The following is an 18,058-nucleotide window of genomic DNA, read 5'->3' on the forward strand; positions in this document are numbered from 1 at the left end:
CGAAAGCTTATGAATCGAATTGAATATGCAACCCGTCAGAAATGCATTCATTTAATTTTTTTCCCCAACAAAATTCTACAAAACTTAATTAACTTGAAAGCGGTACTAATAGATTATTTCTACCGAGACAAAATGAAAATTGTTTTTCTTGCAGAGTTGACGGATATAGATAAATTCTAGTAATATTTGACTAGCCGATGTGCACGACTGTCCAAAACAAGCAGCTGGCGAGACCTTATTTCTCCTTATTTTTCAACTGACTTCTTTTTCACCTGTCTCGTGATGGAAGCTGTGTTTAAGTTATCTTCTGTTGGTGACCTCCCTCACGTTATGCAGCAACATGGTAATTCGTATTTGAGTCACAAAGTCAGCAAGCTGACAAATCATAGCCAGACACACATACCGGAAATTTTTTAAATAATTTGATCTTTCATAGTTGTCAACAAATGTGCTGTTCCACAGACCTCTAGGTGCCTCATTTGGCTAGTTCGAAATGGAATATTCCATCGAGGGCCCGAGAAGTTCCAGTTTGCTCCGAAACCGAAAAACAGAGGTGTGACTATATAAAGGACAACAGAAAGCACCTTTACAAATCGGTGTCAAGTCGAAGTTTTAACAAATGCAATATTTGCTTATACATTGATTTTTCGGGTCCGGGAACAAATCAGAGAGTTTAGATGGCTTTAGCATCGGCGTAAAGTATACGTTCAAACATTGGTCCTCCATAAGCTCTCTCATACTTCACAGCCTCCTTTTCAGTTTTCCTGATAATTTTATAACTATTCCTGGAAACTTTCTCGTTTGTTTGGCCATCATAAAAGATCCCTTCAGGAACTTAAAAAGGTCTTTTAACTATTTCCTGTCAAGTCTAGTGGCCACTGATCTGGTTGTGGGAACGATTATGGATCCCGTGTCAGTTGCCTTTCACACCAGCAAAGGGCTTCAACTAAACATCGTAGATATCAAAATCTTGCACATTTTATACTTTATTTTGTGCAGATATGGACAGATATGTGGCCGTATCATCGCCAGTGAAGTACAAAACAATTGTTACCTCCAAGCGCGCTATTTTAACATCCCTCTTAATTTAGCTGGCGGCACTAGGGTTTTCTTTTGCATAGTTCCAACTCGGATTTATATTCTACTCCTTTATATTTGCAAATACTGCTGTTCTCAGCACGTTTGGGGTTATCATCTTTGTTCATGTAGGAATACTTAAACGACTGCGACAAAGATCGAGATATTGGCGAAAGAGGGGATAAATGGAGAGCACAAAGTCTAATTTACAGGAGAACCAAAAAAAATCTTATCAATGCAAAGAAGGACAGAAGAGCAGTCAAAACATTGATGATTGTGCTTCTTGCATTTTTTGCTTCGTTCACACCAGCCTGTGTTATGATTTACTTGTTAAATTTTTTCTCAGGCTGTGTTGTGTGCTAATTCATTGGTTGCGGGATTTGTGCAACTCTGGTATCAACCCTTGTTTACGCATGGAAGCTTCCTTGGTTTAAAAGAGCTTTCTACAAATTCCTTCATTTCAAGGCACGCTCTTAGATAAAGTGACATTACCACAACATCAGTTTATGCCGCTGGCAAACGAGAAACCAGCCAAATACCTAAAACTTTAAGCGGTAGAGACGAAAGGATTTCACCCGTTTAATAAAACTATACAAACACAAACACACTCACAAAGATAGAGAGTCCTTTCTCATTTGTATCCCGTCGTATGCATATTATTGACATTGCCTTAACTAATAATTTAATGAGTAAGAAGATTTAGTAAGTCTAAGAAAGATAATCGTGTGATATTTTCATGTTTTTTTTTGTGTTGTGAAAATAAAATGTTTAAGGGGATTGCGGAAACTCTTAGTCTCAGAAATTTATCACCATTACCACTTAGAAAGGACCATCGAACTTAGTTATTTATTTGCTTTCGAGTCGGATTTCGAATGATAAACCAAACATTAAATTCGTTTCCTCATTTTATCAGCAGCGATTAAATGAAGTAAGTAACGTATGAACCCATGTGCAGTCCACACACAGCGTTGTAACGCATGATGATGAATACGCAGACCACAATTTACAGAGCAGTCCACAAAGGCAGTTTTCCAATATATCAATGACGATTACGTTAATCATTTAAGACCCTAAAGTGAAGTGGTTTCTGTAATATCTTTCAGTTTCAACATTCTCATTAGTCGTTTGTAAACGGCTTCAACTGCCACTAATACATCAACCACTGCTCGAAACATAAAGATCTAGCTAGCTTCTATAAAAGCTTTTCTGGAACAAAAAGAATGAAATAAAATTGATGAAATCTTTTTATAATAATTGGATTGTTGGTGCAGGAAGTATTCAAACATGGTTGCATTATTTAAAGCGCCAATGTGGCGCGTATTTAAAATTTATCAGAATGGGTGGTATAAGATTTCGGAACAACTTGCGGATATGTCAATTTTGTTTCCTCATCTGCCATATTTTGTTCTTTGTTCAGGTAAAACAGACGACAAGCAAATTTTGATAGGAGTCGATTCTGTTTAACTTTGATTTCTTTTTCGTTTATTTCTTCAATCAGTGATAGAAGAGCGCAGCCTTAGCTCTTGTTAACTATATTGCCTTTTAATTTACGAACTATTGACGTGATTAGATTTCTTCATTGAGCCAATGGGTTGATTGTGACTGCTCCATGCGGTTCCAATTCATCTTTAGATTTGGAGATGACTGTGATACGAGAATTGTTCTTAAATACCATATGCCATAAAACCTTTACAACAGGCTTTGTCCGTGCGCCATTCCCAGAATTTTCCATGCACAAAGTACGTTCGAGGTTGCCCAGTTCTAATTCCATAATGCACGAGGTGCGTTTTATCCAACTTAAAATACAATTAATTTAACTCCTCAACTTATTATCAGTCGGCGGGTAAGTTAGTAACAACCTAACGCTATACCAGGGTTTAGAATACAGGTTGACTCTCTTTTTAGATCATCATCAACATTTCATTAATATTATCAAATCATTCTAAGTTACCCGCTTAAATGACTTTGATTAAATTCCAGTGTCCGTTTTAGTTCTGTTCGTTTTATGGACGGCGGGAAAAGGCACTCTAAAAGGCTTCCCTTTGTGCAACTTGAAGAGTGTCTGGTGGGATGGCGTACGCTCATCATAGGTTGGCACTGTTTTCTCTGAAGACGCTAGCAATAATCTCCGATTCAACTTTAGTATACGCTGGAAGAAAAGAAAAAAATGTGGCATTTAACTCAAATTAGACATAATAATCGATAACTCTGTATTACTATTACCACTAATCTTGAGTATGAAAAAATGGGAGCCAAAAAAACGAAGGTTGCTGAGCCATCGAGTATTTGAAGCTGACAACGAAGACTGAAGGTTTTTTCAGTGAAAATCATTTCGAATTCGCAGCCCACAATCGGAGTGTCGACCCTCATTTTAAAGCCCGCTGGTGAAATATCGATTCGCCAATAAGAGTAAAAATCTGGGTTTTCTTTGAGCTTATGTCGGCTTTCTTCCAGCGTCTACATAAAAATGAAAAAACAATATGAAACCTGGTGCGCCATAATCTACACTTTTCCACTTGAATTCGACAAATGTACCCAGAAAATTAGTCTTGTCCTTGTCAACTAATCGGTTTAAGTCGACATAATCATATTTAGGAAGGAAGGAGGATGGCGAAAGGCGATGAAGGTTATTAGGACGTATTTAAAATGACGCAAATAAAATATTTGGTTTACGAATGCACTGAATATGAGTAGCTTCTTCAAAGAAGACTGTGTCTCAGTGTCACTCAATAACCGAAAAAACGATCTCACCTCAATCAGCCAGACATGTATTTCCCTCTGAGTTTTCGCTCTCTTTGACAGAGTTTTCGTTCTTTATAGCAGAGCCTTCGCTGGTAATAGCAGAATCTTCGCTTGTTATGACCGAACCTTCTGCATTCACGGCAGATCCTTCCTCTTTATCTCTTACTCTCAACATGTTTAATGGATTACGTCCGATAAGTTCAACAGAAAGTCCAAAAATAAGACCAATGTAAGCAACGAAGACCAGGAACTGTACAAACGGCGTCACGTCCATGTTGAGGATGGGTAAAATCATGTTTTGTACCTTTGCAGGAGATTTTTAGGATTTGTTTTGACCATAAGCTTTAAAATTTATGCAGAAACGGGTTTTTCTAAAACTTGGCAGCCGCTATGATGCACATTTCAAATTGAACGCGAACTGGGGGAGGGTGCATTCATTTTAATTTTATATAGAGGCAGGGGTGGGGTTTCCTACCCGGAGTTTCAAATACTTCTTCCTAATTGACGAAGAACTATTGAGCAACTCAATATATATATTTCGTATATGTGTACTTTCCTCGTAGTATGGGGTGCTTTTCATCTAAATTCAGTAAATCAACACAACACTTAAACGTCTTGCAGTAGCATGAAGAGGGGAAATTAAAAGTGTTTTCTATACATTTCAGTTTTTCTTTTTCAACATTTGTAATGTTCAATTTAAAGCGTCAGTTGCAGCTTTCCTTATTGTTTTCCCTACGGCAGCCCTTCAAACCCCTTTCCCTACATACCTTTAGCCTGAAACGTTCTAGAGGTGCAACCCTGTCTATAGTCTATCGTAGGTACTCCCCCCTTCTCTTAAGGAAAGGCATAGAAAGCAATATTTAATAACCTGGTAGAGAAGTGTTATAAGAATGTCTTCTCCGTTAAGAGACACTCGCTTACTTTAAACAGTAATTTTGAAGAATGTTCATGGTTTCGAATACGAAGATTCGCTACCTACAGTGCCCCAGTTAAAATTGCTAGAGAAGAAATGATGTTTGAGTTTGCCATGATGTCTTCAACAGGAACCAGCAGCTAGATTCTTGAATATTAATTCACGAAAATGCAAATTTTTAGTACCCTCTCTTGAATCATTAAAGCAAGCAACGCTTAAATCTGTTTTGTGCGTTTTACCGTTCACACTGTGGTTTACCTTTTTTTAAAATAAAAAAGCCACTTTTTCGATGAGAATTTCGCAAAATTGTGTTATTCCAGTGACATATCGCTTCACCATAGACACTGTTTGCATTATTTTCATTATCATCTTTGTTATAATCAATATCTACATCATCGTTTGCCAGTTGAAAAATATGAAAGACGATAAGAGAAATGGCCAGCCATATTATTATGATTGTTTTGTCTTGTTGAGTGCACGCAGTTAAGTTTTATCAGTATTAAAACTAATTTGCGACGGAAAAAAGAATAAAAAATGAAGAAAATATGTTATAATTACGGTCTGCGCGAAAGCACCCCATTCTTCCTTCTCTTTCGATTTTAGTATCCCTACGAGCGCTTAATTTGTTATTTATTCATTTATTTGTCCATTCGGTTTTTTTTTGCGGATGTCTTTTCTCTCGCGCAACGCAATCCTATAGAAAACCATTATTCTGACGTGAGCCAGTCCGGAAAAAGCCGCTCGGTTCTGCACTTGCACAGCTTTGTCGACGCTTTTAAAAAAACGTGAAATTTTAACGAGGAGGCTTTAACAGACCGCTGCATGTTTTCCCTTTTTATTCCACTGGCTGGGAGGTTATAGCGCATGGATTGCTAAGATCAAATCACAAGAGGAATTATGTTACGAAGCAGAGCTACCTTAATGTCGAATCGAAGCAAAATTGACCATTGGCAGCCGACTAACGTGCTACATTGCCGGGAAGCGTCGCAATTCGACACATGATTCGTGCGATATCGTTCGTTCGATCTTATCCGTTAGTGTGAAATTTAACATGAAATTCTCTGCGGCAGGTGATGGTATAAATTTCACTTTATGGTTAGATGTTGACAGTTCTGATGCCTATCAGCCATCAGTCTTGGCACGTTTTGACAAAGACGGCCCACATCTATCGAAACCGTCAACATTTGAGTATGCCAAAAAAACTACTGGCTGCAGGGAAAGAAGTTATATAAAATAGTTTGAGCTTATTCCAGCCTGATTACATTCTTCAAGACTTAAGCTATATATGTAAAGCTCTGTAGCTCAAACTGATAGGGATTTGTTGCCGTTCCATAATTCTTTAAATTAAGGACCAATATCATGCCTTTCTTCAATGGTGAAACAAAATGACTGCAGCAGCTGTGCAAGCGAAAAGATCCCTGATGTTTACTTGGGGATGCACCAGGCTCATAGTAAATTGTGAATAAAAATTTTCCGCGAATTACAGGGGCAATAACTCGTGTTTAATTAAACATCAGCACAAAGGCCTCGAGATAAACCCCTTCATTCTAAAGATCTCATTAGTAATTCTCCTTGGGTCAACTGATAATCTACTAATTAATATTTTTCCTTATTCTCATCAGTTGTTTGTTTGATATTGTATTGAAATCGTGAAAAAATAAATGGAGCGAATCCTACACATTCTCCATAGAGAGCACAGGCCTTATTGAATTCAAATAGTTTATAGATTTTCACACAATATAACATCAATGATAGCGGCTGAGGCATCTACATCTCAATTTTGTCATTTAGGAATGTAATTATGCTTTAACTTCAAGTTAGCTGTGTAGTCTTCACTACAGTGAACCTATTTCTTTTGTTCCATTCCACATCTCAGCTCGCGGGCTCGTAGGCAAATTTCTCTCCGGTACTGTTGCTCACGTTTTGCCTACAAAGATTCAACAAACATAATCTTAACATTTCTCTTTAAAATTATTCGAAAAAAAAAAGAAATAAAAAAACAAGACCGTTCTGACGAATATTTTGAGTAAAATGCATGGAAAGAACCGAATGACTTCTTCCTCCAATTCAACTATTTGGATATTGAGTTAACCAGACAAACCGATGAGACCATAGGTTAAAAACCTGTATTTACCTCCTCCAAGCGCCTGCGGATGTTCATCTTCATCATTTCTAAATTTCTAACTCCTTCTTCATCTCTAAACTTTTCCGTAGGCTCTTCCTAAAACAATTTAAAACGGCTTTTAGTGAGAAAAATGAGTTGAACAATTAGGATCCTTCAACAATGACATGAATGAAATGATAAAGAAAAAACATTATTGAAAGATTCCAGCTCATTTTCACATGACTAAATACATAGATAAGGTATTCCTACGCTCAATAACAAGTGTTCCTTATTGGAAATTCTCCTTTTGAAAGGAAAAAACATTGCCACTCCTGATCGAACCACTTAGAATATTCAACTCAAATTAAACATTAACACTATCTAAAACATTTTAGATGGATTGAAAACGAAAGAGATTTCTACTTATTCATGTACTTTCTTTCCATCGCAATCATTACTCTTAGTACAGATGGGAACATGCATCCCGCCCTCAACTAACATCGAAGAAAGGAACAGAGCAAAAACACAAAGTGCTGTAGTCTTCATCTCGCTGACACAAGCTTCAGTGAATGAAAAGTTCTGGTGTATATATTAATCGCCGGCGATCCAAGATGTTTGCAGCTGTATAGAAACGTTTTACCAGCTCAGCTCGGAGATAATTGACTACTTTCTCAGTCGGCATTCTTCACAAAAATGCGTCGGTCAAAATGTGCCATAGTTTATTTGATAACGGGATTTTAATCAAGTTGTCCAGTTTGCTTTATTGCCAGATGTCAGTTCAATCAATACTTCGCTGCGTAAACTGAGTAACCTAAGACAGATATTTTGCAGACGAGTAAGGTCTTTGGCTAAACGGCAGTTGAGGTCCTCTCGGCTGGCTGGATCACGCTATTCGCTTGCTTTCCTGCATCTTACTGTTAGATTTCAGAAGACTATGAAGGAGGCCATACTAACAACGCTGCTGACGGATTTTTCTGAGTTCAAATAAATCGCACTATTGAATGTACAAACTCGTGTGCCTTTAATGTAAGATTTTGTTGCGTCCCGAAAGATATATGTCACCGTGAGGGGTTTTCGCGTCTGACTTATATACTTCCGTATATTTCAAGTTGTCATAGGCTATTGTCAAATAACATTGTTGCTGACTTTCTATAAGGGTATTTTCAAAATGTCGCGATCAGAAATGATTTTTCGTCTCTTTCTTGATCAAAGTGAATTTCATAGCCGGGAAGGGTTGCGGAACATTTTGAGTTCGTTTACGCGCTTATAGTGACATAATTACTGAAGATTAGCGGCAAGGCTGTAGAATACCTCTATCGAAACACAGCTGTTGGGCCTTTTTAATTTTCCTTTATTTTCAAATTTAAGGCTACTTTTGTTTAAAAGGGTGTAGGAATAAAAATCCGCCGCTGTTATTAAGTCTAGAAACGTCTTTATATATTACTGCGACATTAACTTTTAAGAACAATTCTGAGAGTTCATTATTTTCATATAGCTTTTGAGCTCTTTTAAAATGTATAGATAGATAAAGGTTATTTTCTAGGCGCCAGTGCGAAAGGGCGAGTTTCTTATGCTGTCAACCTTAAAATCCACCTACGATGATGGCCTAACTTTTTTTCCTCCACGAAAATTTTTCTACATATTTTCCACCGTTTCTTAAGCTGTGGGATTTTCATTTAACCAGGTACAGTTTGCATTAGCATCTTTTAGTGAAGTTCTTCCTCCCACGCAAATGGAAACTAGCCTTCAAAACGCAGTCATTTCAAACTGTTTTGTATCGCGGCCGAATGTAATTGGTTGGAGCTTGAGTTACCAGTCAATATTTAACTGGGACTTCTCAAAGAAACTTATTCAAAGTAAGTTTTAACATTCTTCGACGAACAAAAATTTTAAGATTGTGAATATTATTATTATTATGGTGATTAACTCCTTTTGAGCTACCTCTACAGAAATAGAAAAAAAAACTTGACTGATACCTTAGGAAGTGTTAAAATCTAACATGCTCACGAAAAAAAAAACCTTTTGTCATATCTGCAAGGAAATAAAAGAAGGTTACTCGAGAATCTGGTGTTAACCTGAATACGCTAATGTGGCGAAAGTAGATAAAACTGGTGACACGACATATACATGTCTATCGTGTCTTATGCCTTCCTTGGTTTTTTAAAAAAATTGCAGAGCTACAAGCTTTTCATTATAAAAACCCTCGCAAAACTTGAATACCCTGATTTTGAATACCCTAAGAAGTGTTAAAATCTAGCATGCGCACGACAGTACTCAAAAAAGTGAAGAACTGGATAACGAGAATTTTACAAAGCGGAATTCTTTTTGTCAACGAACTTGTTACTAATTCAAACAGAATCCCTTAGAATTTCAGATACTTATGTAAATAAACTATCTGGAAGAAGCCTGTCAAACATACACATTCTGATTAATGAAAATTGAATGGTTTGTTCCACGACATAGAGTCTCTTCTATGGAAGTGTCAACTATCAGTTACAGATAGCGCCGATTAAAAGGTTAAAGCTGACACCACAATTGATACTGACTCTATATTGCGAGGTATTCTCTATCATTTCAGCCAGAACCTTATAACTTCGAAGAATTAAAACATTCTCCATTTGATGCTTGATTTTGCATTTCGCTTTATCATTCTTTGCTGCAAAGTCGAGCACCATTTTGCATTCAAATTTCCTGCAGTTCAGTTTTATGCCGCTATACAGTACGACAGTTGACGTTTCATCCTGAAAGCATTTGATCGGAACCTGACTGGTTCGCCAAACTGCATGACGATGCAAGTGTTATCAGTAAGGGAAAAAACTGATATTTCTCAATGTCTTGAAAAACCTGCCCAGTTAAATTTGAGCAAACACTACAGGAAACAAGCTTATTCTGTTGGCGCGTCAACAGGCCGGCCTGGCCGTTTAAAATTTTGCGGCGCAAACTCAGATATAGTGAACGCACGTGTACGATGTGGTTACAAACTATATTGAATTCAAACATTTTATTTTCACGATAAACAATTCCGTAGCAGCTTAAACGTCTACAAAACACTAGACTCGATTCTTTTGTTCATTTCACATTCCAGCTCACGGGCCTTTAAGCAATTGTTTCTCTGGTACTGTCGCTCAAGTTACGCCTTAGGATTCAAGTTACAAAAATTAAAAATTCCGCAAAATTCTCTATCATATAACAAGGAAGTGCTGAGATGAATCTGTTCTGATTGGTTCTTAATCGGAAACGGTCATTAACCGTGAATTTTTATTCTCGAAAACCTGCAAATTCAAAATTTGCAATTAAAACTGTAAAGAAAAAAGTCCGGCAACAAGTCACCAAACGACTGATTACAATGAAGGACGACGAAAAAGAATGAGATCATTTACCAAGCAAATTTTATTATGATCTGGAAACCTCTGAAAAAAGCAATGGCGAAAGCCAGAAGGCTATTTACGATTTTATCAAAAAAAGCTGAGCCGATAAAAGCGAAGAAGATATAAAGCTTAGTGATTAAGAACAAGTCTCTGTAAGAATCAAACATCTTGGGAAATGAAAATTTTCAACCCCCCTTCAAATTTTGCATGCAGTTAGGCACTCAGGGAGGATGCACAAAAATGCCCTTTTTAAAGGTCGCAGCACTCTTGTTGCCATGGTAACAACGGCTGCTTGTTCGAGGCCTGGGGCCTCATTTTCATACAAAAACGTCGCAAAAAAAGAGTGAAATGTTTATTTATCTATCTCAAGCTACATACAACATTACAAATTGGCACTTCTACCATACATAGTGACATCATTCGTCTTCACTTTGATTCATTCAATTTTCCCTGAGAGTGAACGTGAACATACCAATAGATTATTCATCTCGGTACAGTTTCGGTCATTTTTGTTGTCGGGTAAAACTGGAACTGAAACTACCCACCTAGCTGGTTATAATATTCTAGTTTTTAAATATGTAAAAATCTCTGCGGGCCTGCCTCTACTTTTTATAGGGGCAATTCGCGAAAAAAGCTCAAAATCAGATATTGCATAATTTGGCGATGTTTACATCTGATGTTCTCAACAACAAATGTTTCAGACAAATGAAACATGCACGGCTTTGGAAGAGTGTTATCTTATGAGCAATATCCCGAAGAGAAATCTCGCCTCTGGTTGTCATCTTTTAAAAAAAAAATTGATCAAACTTCTTGGAGGACTACTCGACATAACTACAAACATATACTTCAAATCGTGTGCATATCATCCAGATTTCGAGTGCTGCACCTTCTTTCATGGGAATTTGAGCAATCCGAAGTCTTCTGAAGATACACTGATATACTTGTATGTCATTTGAAACAAGTTGAAGTCGGCTGATCTACACGAAACTATCCTCACACCGGTCATTTGTCATAAACATGTACGTTGTCAAAATGGCGTGACGCTGTGTTTTTCTGTGAAGTTTCCATCCATCGCCCCAAAGAAGACGAGAAATGAAAATTTTTGGATATATCAGCAGATTTCCGCGCATTCTAAATAAAAACAACCATAAAAAAGAAGAAAACCTCAATTGAACGCTCGTAAACACTGAGAATCTAAGAGCAGAAATAGCAGCTTGTCAGCGGCAGTACTACATGTAAAACCCAGTAGTCACAATAGCAATTTGTACTACTCGCGCGAAAATCATCACAAAGTGGAGATTTTGAACTACTCACTATCCCTGCAGTACAGAAAACGGAACAGGGATTTCATCACAATCAATTTCCAAAATTTAGCTTTTTTCAGGGAGTCTTTCACGTGCTCGAACGTTGTATTGGCTTTGAGCCTTGAGATTTATTTCCCTTGACAATAAAATGCTACAGAAAGTGCTTACAAAATTACAAACTATTTTTGATGTCGCTTGGACCGAGAAATACAGATTTGAAATAATTAATGCTGTCACTGATGAACCAATCTTCCAACCAATCTTCTCAGCTATCAGCTTGACAGTCTCCACAGACTAACGGTTATTAGACCGAACGATCTCCTTTTTCTTCCTGGTGAGCCGGCCACCTCAGTGGAAAATTAAAGAGACCTTTGACTTCCTCTCGTGTAAATCACTGGGAGATTGCGTTATATTCATCTTTCTTTAAGCTTGTAAAAGATTTCCGGAAGACATTATGACATTATGATTTCATTAAATCTTTTATTTCGAACTTTGTTATGATTTTTTCTTTATCAAAACATGGAAGGAAACATTAATTGACTCGATAGCACTGCGGCGGTGACAAGTCTCTCCTCGACATATCTTATGCAAACTTTTTTAACAGTTTTCTGACAGTTTTCAGATGATTTGAAATATCTTAGTTCCTGTCACAAGGAAATGATAACTGCCCGTATCTGCTCTTTGTAAGGAGATGCCTATGTCGTTCAAATTAATTTGGTTGCAACTGGGTTTTACATGTAGTACTGCCGCTGACAAGTTACGATTTATACTCTAAGATTCTGAGTGTTTAGGAGCGTTCAATCAAGGTTTTCCTCTTTTTTTTTGGTTGTTTTTACTTCAGAAAGCGCAAATCTGCTGACATATATGAAAAATATTCATTTCCTGTCTTCTTTGGAGCGACCGGTGGAAACTTCATGGAGAAATACAGCGTCACGCCATCGTGATAACGTACATGTTTTTGACAATTGATCGGTGTGAGGATACTTCAGTGTAGATCAGCCGACTTCAACATGTTTCAAATGACATACAAGTATATCAGTGTATCTTCAGAGAGAAGTATCTTCGGGTTGCTCAAATTTCATGAAAGAAGGTGCAGCACTCGGAATCTGGGTGATATGCACACGATTTGAGGTACATGTTTTAAGTTACGTCGAGTAGTCCTCCAAGAAGTTTGATCAATTTTTTTTTAAATATGACAACCAGAGGCGAGATTTCTCTTCGGGATATTGCTCATAAGATAACATTCTTCCAAAGCCGTGCATGTTTCATTTGTCTGAAACATTTGTTGTTGAGAACATCAGATGTAAACATCGCCAAATTATGCAATATCTGATTTTGAGCTTTTTTCGCGAATTGCCCCTATAAAAAGTAGAGGCAGGCCCGCAGAGATTTTTACATATTTAAAAACTAGAATGTTATAACCAGCTAGGTGGGTAGTTTCAGTTCCAGAATCGGTGTACTTTTGGAGAAATTCAGATAAACGTTTTCCCTGTTTTACCCGACAACAAAAATGACCGAAACTGTACCGAGATGAATAATCTATTGGTATGTTCACGTTCACTCTCAGGGAAAATTGAATGAATCAAAGTGAAGACGAATGATGTCACTATGTATGGTAGAAGTGCCAATTTGTAATGTTGTATGTAGCTTGAGATAGATAAATAAACATTTCACTCTTTTTTTGCGACGTTTTTGTATGAAAATGAGGCCCCAGGCCTCGAACAAGCAGCCGTTGTTACCATGGCAACAAGAGTGCTGCGACCTTTAAAAAGGGCATTTTTGTGCATCCTCCCAAGTGCCTAACTGCATGCAGAATTTGAAGGGGGGGGGGGTGGGGTTGAAAATTTTCATTTCCCAAGATGTTTGATTCTTACAGAGACTTGTTCTTGAGAACGAGGAACGCTTTAGTGGTCGAACAGTCTCTTATTGCGTGCAACGGTATTGAGGTCATTGGGGATTGTATATACGAGATAAAACAAATTAAACAACAAAAACAACAACAAACATTTAATGCTACTCTTCCTTACACCCAATCTCTTCCGAGAGTCTACGGATGTTCATCTTCATCATTTCTAAATTTTAAGCCTCCCTTTATACGTCATAACTTTCAGTTTCTGCAAAAGGTTTAAAAGGATCGATATTAGAGAAGCAACCTCGACTTTTTCTACGCCTATATATATATATATATATATATATATACTTATCCTGACTCGCCTCAATTCCCCTTTTTCCCTCCAGATCTTTATATCGATAAATATGGCCATCTACTAACACCAAAGAAAGAAGCAATGCGATAACCAGTGCGATGCAGTTTTCATCTTTCTGAAAAAAGCTTCAGTGCATGGTAAATTGTCATATATACAAGGGGGTAAGTTTCTGCGTCGGTGGGAGAGTATAACATGGTAATTTAATATTATCAACTCAGTTGATAAGGTAAATTTGTCACCGAAAAGAGTTTAAAAGCTGACGTTTCGAGCGTTAGCCCTTCGTCAGAGCTGTTATACTCTCCCACTGACGCAGCAACACAGTTTCTTTAGAAACGTACCCTCTTCATTCATTTGTATACACGATAATTTACCGGAATTAGCCCTTCATTCCCCCCATCGTGATGGACAAACCAAGACGAATGCAGCTGTTGAGTAGAGCTCTTCCCGCACAACTCTAAGAAAATTGCTCAGTCATCAGTGAAAGTTCTTCCCTTTATGAACATTTTGATACTTTGAGCACTAAAAATCTTTCATCAATGCTGTAGTTGTCTAATTGTAAAAGAAGTAACACTTTACGGATCGTATATGTAATTATTTGCATTCATTGAGTGGATAACTTGTATAAAAACAGCAACAACATCTTGAGTTCTTATCTTTTATCCTTTGTTTCTTTCGAACTTAATTTATTTTCATTCTTCTTCTTCTGGTTCTTTTTCCGGTTTGCAAACCTTGAATGGTATTTTCACATAACAAATAATATTAGATCAGCACTATTTCTAATATTTTTTTAAGTTATTTTTTTTTTATTCTCATTCAGTTCCCTCTTGTATGACATACATAAACTGTGTGCAGCTCGCATTAGCATCTTTTCATGAAGTTCTTACTCTCCCGTTCACGCAATTAAAAGCATCTAGACAATTCGTATTCACCAAAATCTACGGACATTACACGTAGCAAGAGTGTTAAGCTTTATCTTTCGGCTACATACCATGGCCGATTTTGCTTTGGTAGACCCTGGAAAATCGCTCAAGACTCCTCAAAGTAACTCAGTTAGGGGAATATTGTTACAATCACCGAAAATATATAACAGAAAAAAAGACATCATGTTGATAACACCTGAGAAAAATTGATGATAACGAAATATTTACTGACACGAGGAAGACGTGTTTCGCAACTAACTCCATTTCAGTATTCAGTACTTTTCAATTTGAAATATTTCAGACCTTGATTTCTGTGTAGACAGACAATTTATTTGGGGTAAAAAACAGATTTCAGAAAACGCAAAAGCTTTCATGATGTCTACCTATTTGAATACGTAGCTCTTGTAAGCTATCAAGACAGAGAAAAGGAAAAATAGATACGAACTGATAGGAAACTTGTAACCTAGTTGATGCACATTTCAATTTTTCTTCTTCTTTTTTTTTGCGATCGCAGCGTTTTGTGGACTGATGTAAAATCGACTTGTCGATCAAAACTTGAGTAATCCACTCAGTATCCGAGGCTCTTCATTCACGCTGCAAGGACTTGTTCCTCTAACATTATTTATTCCCATCCCCAAAAGCAATTCACATATCAGTCTCTCTACTAACAATTTACACGCTGATTCCGATACTGAAGTATAAAATTTCAAGACCTCCTAAATTCCAACCATCGCCTTATCGTAACAGTTTCGTATTCAGTTCCCTTTTATCCCGCACTCAGACCCAGTCCATGTCGCGTGTTCTTCTCTAGTTCCCCAAGCAAAACTCGCTCTTCCCTCATTACTTTAACTTTATCTCAAGAAGAACTGCCTTAGTGCATTGACTAGGTGATCTTTCAGTGGTAATGAAAAGTGTTTCTTTCTTTAGGATGGTGGGATCATTAGGTGCTTCGGTGAAACAAACGCAGCAGTATCTTTGTGTCGTTATCCTTTGTGTTTCTAAGTGGCCAGACCACCAAAGTTTGATGGCTCTAACAACACACAAGCCTGACGGGCTCAATTGAAGATTTCACATGAAGTCGAGCTCATTTGAGGAATTAATTCCCCAGTTATACAGAAATACTCCTCAAGCATTTCATGCACTTATTAACATAGTTGGAGGAAAACTGTTAGATATTTGCATTCAATCGTTTGTATAACAACACAGGATCTCCCTGAGTGGACCGTTTAAACGTTCTGAAGGCCTTACCTTTCAAAATGAGACTTTCATTTATGTAAAACCTTTGGATCAATATTTGTTTCTGGGCAACCGAGCTCGATATCGATTTGTCGTACTCGATTACCATTCCTGCTCGATAAGCAAACGACGTTTGATAATCGAGCTCGATAACTACGAGTCGAGCTCGATTGCTAATCGAGTACGATTACTAATCGAGCTCGATTAGTAATCGAGCTCGATAACTAATCGAGCTCGATTAGTAATCGAGCTCGGTTACAGTACTAACGAGAAAGACTGGGAAAGAGTCAAACACTGATTGAGGAGGACGATGGCAGGTAGTGTTGTTGCAAGAACCTTGGTCATTAGGTGAGTATTTCGTAAGATTTCGTTAAGTTTCAGAGATAGCATTCAAAGGGAAGGTGTAAAAGGAAGTGGGAGCAAATGTATTGGAAACAGAAATTTTCCCAAAGCACGAAAACCCCAGGTCAGGTGTAGTCATTTCGGGTATAGAAGGGTAAACTTAAACTTAAACTTCGCTGGAATGGGACTTAATACAGACAAGAACAAACTTTTGGTAATCCTTAGTTTATTGTAAAATGTAAAATTTTTATGGTTAACTACGCAGGGGAATACTTGTGTCACTTTTAGATAAACTTGTGTCACTTTTAGATGAACGTTCAGTGATATATGTATACTTTTTTAAAAACAAATAAAACAACTTCTGGTTTAGAGCAAGATTTTATAAACCATTCAACCACTGTGCAACGCAATTCCTTTCCTTCTTACCGAACTAACCAAAAGTAGCAACCTTTTAAAGCAAACTTGTATATCGAAAACCTCGAGCTGGAGGTAATACTTCTGAGCAAAGTAATATGGGTACTAAACTGTGTTTTTCAAACTCTCATTCCTAATGACAAAACACTCAGCTGAATATTTAGGCTTGCAGCTTGGGAAAAGTACTTAATTGCTTGTAAACATGAGGATTTTTGTCTGTCACTGGATGTTCCTTTGGCCTTAGCGAGTTGCAAAATGTTGAGTTGTCTCACTATTAAAATGTAGCCTTGGTGACATCTAGCCCATCTACACTGACAACTAACAAGGAATTCTGAGGCATCCAGAATTAGATCTTTACAGCTTAAGAGGCCATCTCTCTTATTTCCACCCTGCCAATTTCACCTTAAACTCTGTCAACAGAAAGACTATACTTAGGAAAGAACTAAGTTAGATTTGGTTTGATTTGAAATAATTTTCTGGCTGCATTAGGGGTCATAATTATTTCACCAGTTGGTAGGGACTATCACAACTTCTCGGAAATTGAATAATATGCATATTTTGTAACATTGTAAAATATTTGATTTGCATAGTTAAGCCACGACATTTATATCAGATCCCTTAACAACCTTTCTAGTTTGCTAAGAAAGTTAGAATTTCCCTCTCCATATATTTGAAAAGGCAAACTTTAACATATTCTGACCCCTATATATCAGGGAAAATTATTTTTGACATGAAATTGACCGGGTGGAAATAAGAGAGACAACCTCTTAAGTATTTCAATTTTTTTTCTTTGTAAGAGATAGTGATGATCCTTTAGTCAAGGTCTGAGCAGAAAATCCTTACAGCCTTATTGATAACTTTTTAACTCCCAGAAGTGATTGACATGTAACTTCTCCCTATTAATAACACTTATACATCATTTAGCAAACAGGTGATGAGAATACTCAAACTTATCAGGTAGAAGTTGTCATCTTGATCAAAACACCAAATTCTTGTAACTAATACACAAGGAAATATGCAGCAGCTAGAAAGGAGAATTAACAATCAGATCTTGGGAGTCAAAGGGTTAAGATTCTGGACTCAGTCAACATACTTACTGCCTAAATATAACAGAGGCATTGTGTAATGGATCTTAACTGAACTGAATGAACACAACTTTATAGGGAATAACTTTCTTAAAAAACTTAAGGGCTATGATTAATCGTTTGACCCCTATGAGTGACTAGCATCAAACTTCTCCTTACAACATCACCCCTGAATTACACATTCAGTTAACAAAAACAAAGGAAATGTTCACCAGCTTAAGACACTCTTGATTGTTAAACTAATTTTTGTTGTTAACACTTGGGAAATGTATAAAGACTGGTATTGAGAATATCCCCTCCTGATGTTAGGGTGTAAAGGGTTAACAGTGCACTTTCTGAATGAATG

General features: G+C 37.2%; 1 pseudogene; it reads left to right on the plus strand.

Annotated features, from left to right (window-relative positions):
• The first annotated feature begins 282 nt into the window (after nucleotides 1-282).
• LOC131794690 (trace amine-associated receptor 7f-like) lies at nucleotides 283-1,554 on the plus strand (annotated as a pseudogene).
• The last annotated feature ends 16,504 nt before the right edge of the window (nucleotides 1,555-18,058 follow it).

This window comes from Pocillopora verrucosa, chromosome 4, assembly GCF_036669915.1.
Source record: "Pocillopora verrucosa isolate sample1 chromosome 4, ASM3666991v2, whole genome shotgun sequence".
In the NCBI taxonomy this organism is placed as follows: domain Eukaryota; kingdom Metazoa; phylum Cnidaria; class Anthozoa; order Scleractinia; family Pocilloporidae; genus Pocillopora; species Pocillopora verrucosa.